Genomic DNA, 10,811 nt, shown 5'->3' on the forward strand with positions numbered 1-10,811 from the left:
GGGGGAAATTGGTTAAACAGATTTTTTTAAATATATTTTCTTTATCTATGACGACACTGGGTCTTCTTTGGACTTCCTCTAGTTGTGGCAAGCAAGGGCTATTCTTTATTGCAGCGTGTAAGCTTCTTGCTGCAGTGGCTTCTCTTGTAGCAGAGCACAGGCTCTCGGCACATGAGTTTTGGTACTTTTGGTGCCAGGGCTCAGTACTTGAGGTTCTCAGGCTCTAGGTCTCCAGCTCAGTAGTTGTGGCATACAGTCTTATTTGTTCCGAGGTATGTGGAACCTTCCTGGACCAAGGCTCGAACCCCTGTCCCTGGCACTGGCAGGCAAATTTTTATCCACTGTACCACCAGGGAAGTTCGAAACAAATATCGTAGGACTGAAAAGGCGAGGCTGCAGTTAACACAGAGACGGTAACTGCAGGCGGCCACCACCTGCCTAGGGCCTGGGAGGACAAGGGCAAGAGCTGGAGCTGGAGAACCTGCACACCTAGAGGAGGGGCCCGTGGAGCTTGGACTCCGATGAGGCCATCAGGAGAGCACCACACCTCCTCCCCCACCTCAAAGCACCTCAAAGCGCCCATTATTCCTCTGCATCCCTAGGCTTCCCAGTGCAAGTGCCAAAGACTCTCTACCTGAAGGACTTTCTTGGGCCACAGGAGCTTGCTTGGACTGAATGTGGGCAGTATGAAAGTGCCAGGAAATTAACACTCCCAGGAGCAGCCCTGAAGGACAGGAAGTAGAAGTTAGTGGATACAAAGCATGCTTCCCTAATCCAGAGTAGCAACATCCCAAGGACTGCTCGGCACCACTTCCAAAGGGAGCCTGTGATGAGCCCTAGCTGCCCATAGTGGTGCTGTTCTTAGTCGCTCAGTCGTGTCCGACTCTTTGCGACCCCATGGACTGTAGCCTGACAGGCTCCTCTATCCATGGGGATTCTCCAGGCAAGAATACTGGAGTGGGTTGCCATTCCCTTCTCCAGGGGATCTTCCTGACCCAGGAATCGAACCAGGTCTCTCATATTGCAAGCAGATTCTTTAACATCTGAGTTACCAGGGAAGCCCCCAGGGGTAACCAATCATTAATGTACCCCCGTATATCAACCACATCCTGGGCATCAGCTTCCTTACCTTTCCTGTCTTACTTTTCCATTCCTCTTACTGGGACTTCCTGGGTTCACTTTCAAAATAAGCTACCTGCTCTCAGACCCTTGCCTAAGGACCTGCATCTGATGAAATCTAAGGTAAGATGTTACCAGAAGTGGTTCTAGGAAGTAAGCTCTCAGACAGGATTTTGGATTTGGATCACTTGCCAGCCAGATGGTAATGAGGACTCTGTTATTCATGGTGAGTGGGATGGAGATGACCCCAAACATGCTGGACCAGCACAACGACTAAGACTCTCATCTTTGGTCAATGGAGATGCAGTACAGGTGGAAGATGCTGCATTGGCATCTGCAACAATGCTACTGCGTGAAAAACACCAGGGTCAGGGATTATTATAAGGATTTGGGGGCTTTTTTTTTTTTTTTTTTTTAATATTTCTTTATTTGGCTGCACTGGGCCTTAGTTGCAGCATGTGAAATCTAGTTCCCTGACCAGGGATCAAACCTGGGCCCCCTGCATTGGGAACACGGCATCTTAGCCACTGGACCACTAGGGAGGTCCCTAGTTGGCTGTTTTAACTGCCGCAAGAACCTAAAAGGAAGAAAACAATTGGCTCAAGTCGGTCAACAATCAACTCAGAGCCTGATGTGGAAGCCAGAAAGTCACCATGGTGACGTCTAAAGAGACCCTCATCTTCTGCAGCCAGAGGACAGACAGTGCTGGAAATCAGGCCCAAGATTTTATTTATGAGTTACAAAAGAAGGCTGAACTCGAAGCCCCAGCAAGTCTCCTCTGCTAGGGACTAGAAAGAGAAGGAGTCAGGCTCTGAGGCTTAGATGTGACATTGAGTAGATGCCTTAAGAGAACCTTAAACACCTAGATTCACCATAACCACCAGGGACAGCAGGACTGGCTCCTCCCCTTCACTGAGAGAAAGTGGAGAAAGAATCCTTGGGATTCCAGACACAGTTTTGTAGCCCCCTTTGTAAGTAAGGAGGCTTCGCCCATGGCTCAAGCAGTAAAGAATCTGCCTGTAATGCAGGAGAGGTGGGTTTGATCCCTGGGTTGGGAAGATCCTCTGGAGAAGGAAATGGCAAGTCACTCCAGTGTTCTTGCCTGGAAAATCCCAAGGACAGAGGGCCTGGCAGGGTACAGTCCATGGGATGGCAAACAGTCGGACACAACTGAGCAAGTGATGGATTTGTAAGTAACAATTTGCTTTGAGGATTGGGGTGAATCACTCCAGCCAGTAGAGTAACCTCTTTCTTTACCAGATGGGAAGTGCCAAATGTCCAGATTCCAACTGAATGAAGCCATAGCTGTGTCCCCTAATATTAGGACACATTCCTCCTTTGGGAACTAAGGCCTCCCATCAAGCCAAAGGTGTGGGACAAGGAACTGAAACTAGGTGTAGCAGCGAGAGGTTCTGCTCCTGTCTAGACCTTCAAACAGCACCACATATTGACCACACATGCGAGAAAGCGCGTGTTAAGACAGACTCCCATCCTTTCAGGGGGTTCTTCTCAACTGGCATCAGAAGAGAACTTTCAGTAGGTCATTCCACCATTCTCTCAGGACAGCTGCCCCTAGGTGATGGGTTACATAGTACACTACTGAATTCTATAAACACCTGCTCACACCTACAGTTCTTTTTTCTAGGAAGCCAGTCCCTTGACTGGATGTGCTGTTGCATGGAATATTATGAAAGTGCAAAAGGCATTCTAAGAGACTATGGACAGTGATGCAGGGAGAAGCAGTGATGACAGGATATATGTTTTTTCTAGAGAGGAAAACTGCTGCCAACTCCATGATGAAAGGGGTCCAGGGTAACCAGCCTATAAGCAAGTGGCTAGCCCCTGGGGGATGACAGCATGCAGAGTTGGGGAGGTGAGTGCTGGTCTCTGCTTTGGAAGGTTATACACTCAGGAATGGCAGAAGTCAGATCAGCTTGTTGATGGGAGGGCCTTGTTAGCTGTGCATATTATCTTTATCCTTGCCACATGGACCCACTTGAACCAGGGTGGCCAGGGAAAGAGGCTGACTGACAGCGGTGGAATGTGTCATTTTGTCCACTTGATAATATTGAGAGCCTCCTCTGCAACAGATATCCTGTGAAGAGCATTCAAATATGACATAAATAGGTCCACACTGCTCAGCACCCCATCTACATAGCTTTTCCCTAGTTTCCCTGTTGGACTTCCCTGGTGGCTCAGTGGTAAAGACTCTGCCTGCAATACAGGAGACCCGGGTTTGATCCCTGGGTAGGGAAGATCCCCTGGAGTTAGGGCATGGCAACCCACTCCAGTATTCTTGCTTAGAGAACCCGTGGACAGAGGAGCCTGGCAGGCTGCAGTCCACAGCGTCGCACAGAGTTGGACACCACTAAATTGATTTCAGCAGCAGCAGTTTTCCTGTTACTTGTCTTCCAGTCCTGTCCCTTCAAGTCTCTGTTAGTCACAGCCTGTAAGTCTAATTTCAGGTCATCTCCAAGTCTAGACCATGTAGACAATGACATACACTACTCCGGTTTCGCCCCTTGGGAGGATTTCTCTTCACCATTGCTTTTTCAAGAACACTCATGATTAGGGTTGTAGGGTGACAGGCTGATGGGGAACTTATAATAGAAGGATCAGGCTGAAAACACCTGATCAATCACCAAGAGATAATAAGGCTTTATTTGATGCATCAGAAGTTCTCAGCACGATTAGAAAAATGTTGCTTTTGTTGTTTAGTTGCAAAGTCATGTGCAACCTCTTGGACGCATTACCAGGCTCCTCTGTCCGTGGGATTACCCAGGCAAGAATACTGGAGTGGGTTGCTATTTCCTTCTCCAGGGGATCTTCCTAACCCAGGACTGAACTCTCATTTCCTGCGTCTCTGGCATTAGCAGGCAGATTCTTTACTGCTGGGCCAATGTGGAAGCAATGTCATTGGCAAAACCCAGTGTGGAAAATTCTAAAAAACAAATGATCTGGTTTCTTAAAAAAAATCTAAAGGAGAGGAAATGTTATAGATTAAAAGAGGATTAAGAGACAAATCAATCAAGTGCAATATATGAACCTATTTGTATCCTGACTGTAACACACAAATTATTAGAAAATCACTTATGGGATAATCAGGAAAGTGTGAACACTGGTGACTGGCTATTAGAGAATTATTTAGTAATTACTGTTAATTGTTTTTAGGTATGAAAATTATTTTGCAGTTATGTTAAAAAACTAAGTTCTTAACTATGAAAGATTGAATCCTTCCCCGTTAGAAATACATACTGAAGTCCATTTATGACCAGGAGAATGAATTCTAATATTTGCTTTAAAGTAACCAGGCAGGTATGGATGAAACAAAATTGTATGTTGATAAAGACAGATGTTAGATGACGGGTATGGGTTCATTATATTATTCTACTCTCTAGTAAGTCTTAAATTTTCTGTACTAAAATGTCATTTCATTTTGTTTTAATGTATCTTGACCTTATGCTCTCTTTGGCCTCATTTCTCTAGTTTCTGCTCACATCACAGTTTCTCCAAAGATTAATCACTCCCTCACTCATGTTCTCTCAGGTCCCTCTGGTTTGGCTTTCAACTATGTTGCTCCTTTGAAATTACTCCCACTAACTTCACCAAGGGTGTCCCCGTTATGAGATTAAATGGTCACTTTTTCTTTGTCCTCCTTTTCCTTGACCTCTCCATGACATTCCACACTGTCAGTCTCTTTCTCTTTCTTTGGAACGCTTTCTTCCCTTGACTTCTGAGCGACCACTCTCCTGATTTCCCTCCAGCTTCACTGGCCACTATCTATTCCAGTCCTGTGATTTTTAAATACACTTCAGGTCCTCAACTTCCGGATTTAAATCTCTAGCCCTTGGGACTTCCCTGGTGGTCCAGTGGTTAAGACTCCACTCTTGGAATCGCTAGCCCTGCTCTCATCCCTGGGAATTCTCCTTAAATACCTACCTCCCCATGGTATCTCCACTTGGATATCTCAATGGCAGCTCAGGTATAACATACCAAACTCCATTTTGGTTTCCCCCAAATCTTCCCCGAGTCTTCCTCATGGCAGTTCAAAGCAAGTTCTGTTCTTCTAGCTTCCCGTCCTCGAAGCCTCTCTCCTTCAAGACTCCTGTCTAATCCATCAGCAAACCTGGTCCCTTCTACCTTTGACGGGTGTCCTGAATCACACCTCTTCTCCCGGCTCCTCTCTGCTCAAGCTCTCCCCTTGGCAAACTGATGCTGCCCTCCCACCCCGCCCAGAGCATGGCCATCATTTCAGTCTTTCCACTCCTTCCACTGTTCAGTCTCCTTTATCTTCATGTTTATCTCCACTCCTTAATGTTTTAAAACCTATTCAGCTTTTTAAATGTTTTCTAAACAAACAAAGGGCTTTTCATAAAAAACCAGTAAGTGTCTCAGGGGGCACAACTGAAATCTGACCTGATGCCAAGGATCTGTTTCACAATGACAGGTCGGGCCGTGGGTGGAGAGTGAGGGTCAGGCAGAACCAGATGGTCACCTGCTGATAATTGTATCTGAGTGCTGCGCACCTGGGGGCTCATCTTACCATCGTGACTTTCGCTTATGATAAAAAAAAATCCTCCGTAATATGATTAAACAGAAAATCCAAGATTACCAACTTTCCTGTAACTTTAAGGACAGGAACTCTCGCCCGGCTCTTCGGGTCAGCCCTTGTGGCTGTGATCTCACCCATTTAGTGAGGGCTGAGTGTCACTAACTGCTATCATTGTGGCCCTGATCCTGTCTATTATGTCCACCAGGGCAGGGGTCCAGGGCGCTCCAGCGGGCTCGCCTCCGCAGCTCCCAACCCCCGGCCCGGTGCCGGCGGCCGGGACACCTGGGAGGCAGCGGGGCGAGAACGGGGCTCCGTCCCCTCTGAGGCCCGGCACGTGCAGCCGCCGGGACCCCGCGCGCGCGCCCACCCCCGCCCCGCCCGGGGCGGCCGGATTGGGACCGAGACCGCGGGGAGGCCCGCGGATCAACGAAGGTTAAGGGTCGAGGTCCGCACTGAGCCCTAGTCCTGCGGCGAGGGTGGAGGGGCCCGGGGATCGCGCGCTGAAACCAGAACAAAGGTTGGAAAGAGTGGAGCCCTAGGGCGCGGCTCTCTCCGCCCCAGGCCCAGGTGTCGGGGTGTGGCCGGACCCAGCCGGCCGCGGCCGCCCGGGTCTCCCTCCTCCGCGGAAGCCCCCGGGGCGCTGGCGGCCGCGGGGTCTCGGGACCGCCTGCCCGCGCCGAGCCGCCCGCGGGCGCCTTTGTGTCCGGATCTGGGCGAAAGAAACCGCCACCGGTTTGCTCTCGAGTTCCCTTTTCAGATTCCTCCCACCCCCACCCCGCTCCCCGCCCGGGCCCCCGGAGGCCGCAGCCGAGGCTCCATCACTGAAAAGTAGACGCGGGCCCCGCCACCCCCACCCCGTCTCCGGAAGTGGGGCGGCCCCCGACCCCGGCGGGTCCCCCCGCCGACCCACTCCAGGCAGGTGCGCTGCCCGGGGCGCACAGCGAGGCGGCGCGGCTGGGCGGGGGGTGGGAGGGCTGGGCGGGCAGGCAGGCAGAGCCCGGGGGGGGAGGGGGGAGCGGGTCCCGAGGGTTGTGCCCGGGTATCTGCAGTCAAAGAAACCCCGCAGAGCAGGAGGCGGGTGCTGCACTATTGGGGGCCGGGGGTGGCAGGCTTGGGGACGGGGTAGACAGGACGCGGCCCGAGCGGCCGGCAGCGCGGGCACACGAGTTGCGTGTGACCTCGGCAAGCCGCCTCTCTGGGCCTCGGCTTCCTAGTCTGTCTAATGGGAATGGCGCTTGTGCGCGCCACCTGCAGGGCTGGGCCGAGCGCCCCTCCGCTTCGGCAGGACAAACCCAGTCACACAGGTCTGGGCTCCTTCCTCCCCTTAAAACGGGCTTCCCTTGTGGCTCAGCTGGGAAAGAATCCGCCTGCAGTGCGGGAGACCTGGGTTCCATCCCTGGGTGGAGGAAGATTTCCTGGAGAAGGGAAAGGCTACCCACTTCTTGGCCTGGAGAATTCCATGGACTGTATAGTCCATGGGGTCGCAGAGAGTCAGACACGATTGAGCGACTTTCACTTTCACTTCCCATTAAAACAGAGGACCAGAGGGTTGGATGGCATCACCGACTCAATGTGTTTGAGCAAACTTCAGGAGATGGTGAAGGACAGGGAAGCCTGGCTGCTGCGGTCCATGGGGTTTGCAGAGTCCGACACACGACAACAAAAGCCCATTAAATATTCTGAGGCTTCTGGCACCAAGCCTGTGCTGGGCGGAGGGTGCAGTGATAAAGGCAGCGGGCTGGGCCTGGAGAAGCCAATAAAGGAGACTTTCCCTCCGGCCAGAAGGTGGGCCCTTGAAGCTGCGGGAAGTCAGCCAGCCCAGGGCCCCGTCCTGCCCTGGGCGCTTCTGTGTGCCAGGCCTAGGCTCTCCAGGTAGTGCCAGCCACTTGGAGTACTTGCTTGCTCCTTGGCCTGTTTTTAGAAAGGCCACGTGACTTGAACACTGCTTCTAGATGATGATAAGATACTTAGTGTAGACTCTGAGAAGCCAGACCCTGACCCTTCAGTAGGCTGAAAGATCCTTTTCTCTTGCCACCTCTGCATTAGGAAGAGTTCTGAAGGAACCCCCTTTTCTCCTCAGCTTCCCTCCGTCCCGCAGTGCTTAGGGCCTCAGGCCATCCCTCAGTCAGTTCCGACACAATGCCTTAGCTGGTCTTGTCCAGGGCCTGTCCCCAGACTGTTCAGTAGGTGAATACTGAGTGAATGGAAGAAGTCTTTTGTTCTCACCACCCCCTACCCCTACCCCCATGCTCCATTTTTTTTTTTAGTTGCTAAGACTTGTCCAACTCTTTTGTGGCCCCATGGCCGGTAGCCTGACAGGCTCCTCTGTCCATAGGATTTTCCAGATAAGAATACTGGAGTGGGTTGCCATTTCCTTCTCCAGGGGATCTTCCCAACCCAGGGATTGAACTTACGTGTCTTGCGTCTCCTGCATTGGCAGGCAGGTTCTTTACCACTGGGCCACCAGGGAAGCCCCGAGTGCTCCCTACAGAGACTTAATAAATAATCCCACCTACCATTTACTGAGTGTCGTAGAACCTGTGACAGGTTCTATGCTAAGTGCTTAGTTCATGCTTTGCTATGAGGGGGCATGGGCGGGTCACTTGGGTAGTTCAGCCAAACCAAAGCTGGATGCTGGCATGGGACAGGTTCTGGAGGCAATGGGCTGCTCCGCCTGTTCAGCTGGGCTGCACAGACTTGCACAACTCCATTGTCAGAGCGGCCTGGCATTCCCAGTGCAGGGACTGAAGTCAGTGCAGGGGCCTGCGCTGCCATTCTGGAAGCTTGCAGGACTGTCGGCTCAGCCAGGGTCCAGGTCCTACTGATTCTACCCCTCAGTGTCCCTCACGTCTGCCTGGGTCTCACCATTAGTCCTCAGACCATCATCCAGAGCGCCCTTCCCCTCTGATTGCCAGTTCTCCCTTTTTAACCCATCCCGACCCTCCATCTTCTGGAAAAAGCAAATTCCGTTCTTTCTTCTCTGGTGGCTCGGATGGTGAAGAATCTGCTTGCTAAGCAGGAGACCCATGTTCAATACCTGGGTCCGGAAGATCCCCTGGAGGAGGAAAATGGCAACCCACTCCAGTATTCCTGCCTGGGAAATCCCATGGACGGAGGATCCTGGTGAGCTACAGGCCATGGGGTCAAAAAGAGTCAGACACGACTGAGTGAATAACACACACAACCCCAGGGAACAGGCCTTTTGCCACATTTTGGGGGGGAAGTTTATGAGGCTCTGGGCCATATTTTTAGCCTGTTCTCCAGCCACCCTGCTGCAGGCTTTCCGACGCAGCAGAACAAACCAGTTCTCACTTCCCTGCCTGGCTTCAGCTGGGCCTTCCACCCGGGCTCCCACCATCCACACCTGCGTCTCCAGGCAGGGCCCAGTGGTCTGGATGCTGCTAGATCGAAGCTGCCTCTTGGCTCTTTTGGTTCCTCTGCAAGGACTGTGAGCTTCTAGAGGGAGACAGGACTCCCTAGAGGGAGCTTAGACGTCACAGACTCCCTAATGTCCGGCACAGTGTCTGTATGTGTTTTGTGTGTGTGTGTGTGCAATTGCTCATTCATGTCTGACCCTTTAAGACCCCATGGACTGTAGCCCGCTAGGCTCTTCTGTCCATGGGATTTCCCAGGCAAGAATACTGGAGTGGGCTGCCATTTCCTACTCTAGGGGGTCTTTCTGACCCAGGGATTGAACCTGTGTGTCTTGCTTCTCCTGCACTGACTTTATCACTAGCGCCACCTGGGAAGCACAGCAGTGTGTGGAGTCAAATGACTAATAGAATAAGTGAATGAGGGACTTAACTGGTGATCCAGTGGCTAAGACTCTGCTCTCCCAATGTAGGGGGTCCTGGGTTCAATCCCTGGGCAAGGAACTAGATCCCCCATGCTGCAATTAAAGATCTCTTATGCTATAACTAAGGCTTGGCGCAGCCAAAAAAAAAAAAGAATAAGTGAATGAAGGGCCTGCAGATGGGACCAGCCTGTCCCCATGGGCTCCAGTGTTTCTAAACATACCTCAAGCAAATAAAATTAACGTGGTTACATTCCATCCAACAGAGAATACCAAGGGCAGGTCTAGGGTGGGAGCTGTGAATCTGGGAAGCCCTAGGCCTTGCCACAGGGCCCTGCTGAAGGCCCACGAGGAGGGCCAGCATGCCCCTCCCCAACCTCAGGCCACCCAGTGGATGGTCCCTGAAAACTGCCCCTCATCCCACCCCAGCTCTACTGTGTAGGAGGCCTCTGGGCTTCCTGTCGGATTTTTCTATAGAGGACAGAAGGGATGGAATTTAATATTAGCTAACATTTACCACCTGCCAGGGTGTGCAAAAGGCTTTCCATGTATATTTCATTTACTCCTCACATAGCCATCGTACAATCGGGGAAAGGAAAGCACCGAGACATTCAGTAACTTGTGAGGATGCAGAGTGTCAGCGATGGGATTTGATTGTAGGTTGTCTCGCCCCATGATGATTTTTAGGATTAACAGGTGGGCCTTTCTCTGCTCGCTTGCTGGCCTGTGGGAGCCATAGACTACCTGGTGATAAGCTAGCCTTCTTTCTCTCTCAGTGCGGCTGAGAAGCAGCATCTGAGGGAACCTGCAGATGCATGACCTTGTTAGCACGACAAGAGCCCTGTCACAGCAACGGAGATGTTGCCAACAGGCCATCAGCCTTACCAGCACACGCGTCGCCTAAGAAGTTCAGGCAGCACTCAAGTGGCCGCACCTGCTAGCGTTCCGGGGCAGTGAGTGGGGCCAGCACAGAGGGTGGGCTCAGGGGTGAGGGGCTCTATTACTGTGTCAGACTGAGGCAACTTACAAAACATAAAACATGCAGAACAGTGCCAGTTGTGGAACAATCGCTTTTCTACTCAAAAGACCTCAGTGGCTCCAGATAATCTGCCATGATTTACCCCTTTGGGATGAGTAGGGTGTGGACTGGCGATAATGTTTTCTCACCATTAAAAACAAACATCTGTGGGATTTCCCTGGTGGTCCTGTGGTTGAGACTTCGCCTTCCAATACAGGGAGTGCAGGTTTAAACCCTGGTGGGAAAGCTGAGATGCCATGTGCCTCCCAGCCGCCACCCCCCCAAAAAAAAAACCCAAAACCCTAAAACAGAAGCAATAAAAGAAGAAA

Source organism: Cervus canadensis, chromosome 21, assembly GCF_019320065.1.
Source record: "Cervus canadensis isolate Bull #8, Minnesota chromosome 21, ASM1932006v1, whole genome shotgun sequence".
NCBI classification, from domain to species: Eukaryota; Metazoa; Chordata; class Mammalia; order Artiodactyla; family Cervidae; genus Cervus; species Cervus canadensis.